General features: G+C 45.8%; 1 protein-coding gene across 1 annotated transcript in view; it reads left to right on the top strand.

Moving 5' to 3' along the window:
- Positions 1 to 1,628, top strand: part of XKR5 (XK related 5) — a 22,508-nt gene that overhangs the window by 10,639 nt on the left and 10,241 nt on the right. The window lies entirely within an intron of this gene.

Below are 1,628 nucleotides of genomic sequence, written 5' to 3'. Positions count from 1 at the left end.
TGGGTTTTCTAACATAAGAATGTGATAGTTCCTTCTATTTATTGAGCGCTTATATTGAGCACAATATAACTCATTTATTATAATTATTAAATGTTTTTAAATTATAAAATATTTGCTAAAATTACAGATGATAATGTAGCAGACCACGATGTAGTTTTCACCTAAAACCGACGTAGACTTAACTTTCTTATTCAATCTTTTACTTAATCGTACTTTGCATGTGTCTATAAAAACGAATCAATTAAAAAAAAAGAACCATTCATGATCAACAGCCCCGGTTCTGAGGGCTGACTGGACTCCGCTGGGGGTTTCTTGCCTGGGGCAGGGCGTCCTCGCACCATCGCAGTAGGTTAGCAGGTGTCTGGATTCATAGGGAGGCTCCACTGGGCTGGCTGTACAGACGTCTGGCACCCAGGGCTCCTCCGCCCTTTCTCTTCGGCAAAGTCATCTGGATTCGGACATGTCAGCTGAGCATTCCAAGAGAAAGGGGGTGGAATGGCCCGGAACTGGATCAGCATGGCTTCTGCTGCATTCTGCCTGGCAAAGCGGTCTCGGCCAGCCCAAGTTCAAGAATGTGGAGGAACAGATTCAGCCCACGAGTGTCCAGGGAGAGGAGGAATGCATGCAGGGTCTCTTTGGAGAAACGCGCCCGCAGCTCAGACAGCCCAGCGCTCACAGGACCAGCCAGCCCCAGAGCGCAGCTTCAGCTGCTGTGAGGGCTCCACATTCTGTGTCATGGGCTGAAAATCCTTAGTAAAACTGACACTTAGACAGGAGGGAGGCACAGGGTCCTACGTGCCCTGACGCAAGTCAGAAACGTGCAGTACATACTGTGCTGTTACTCATAGCCTCCCAAAGCCCTCCATGTTATTCAAATGCTGAGTTTTAGCCGTCTTCTCTGTTTCAAACAGGACATCTCCACTGAATCCAAAGCCCCCCTCAGCCCTCAGTCTAGCCGCACCTGGTTTGACCAGTGATGACAGGGAGTCTGCCTGATAATGCAGGATGCCTGCAGGGGGCCTGTGTGGCCCTGCCCAGAGAGGAATCTCTTCCGGTCATCAGGGAACACCCTCTACAAGAAGGAACAAGAAGCACTGAGAGATATTTAGACTTGAGCCTAGAACAAGCACGGATACATTTATTGGCAGAAAGCAGAAATCTATGAAAGAAATTGTGTTCCTAAAGAGACATTAGCTTTTTTTAAATTCGTTTTTTAAAAAAATTTCTGTTCAAATGCCAGTATGACATTATTCCTCCTAAACTATAGGAACAAATATCACAGCTGGACTGCATACAGATCTTGCCTTTGGATGTGGAGGGTTTTAGCCCTTCGAGCAGGGATTAAAAAACAGTGAGCAATCAGTTTTGTCACTGCCTCTTTAAACACTTTCTGGAACTAAAAAGGCCTAAGTACGCAATATTTAGTGAGTGTTACTGAAGCTAGTTTTTGTTTGCTTATCCCCAAATTAGGTCAGCTACCCTTTATGAGGATCAAGTGAGATAATACTTGCAAAAATAAAAAGTGTGGGTTTTCTGTGACCCTTGAATCTCTTCTGGGTTTTCGTTTGTTCTCTTGGGTGCCGAGTCAGATGCAGTCAGAAGAGAGAGGAGGGCTCCAAGCCCTGGTT

Source organism: Neophocaena asiaeorientalis, unplaced genomic scaffold (genome assembly GCF_003031525.2).
Source record: "Neophocaena asiaeorientalis asiaeorientalis breed wild unplaced genomic scaffold, Neophocaena_asiaeorientalis_V1.1 scaffold16, whole genome shotgun sequence".
NCBI lineage: Eukaryota > Metazoa > Chordata > Mammalia > Artiodactyla > Phocoenidae > Neophocaena > Neophocaena asiaeorientalis.
Note: the sequence above shows the minus strand (reverse complement) of the source record. Positions and strands in the feature narration are given on the sequence as shown.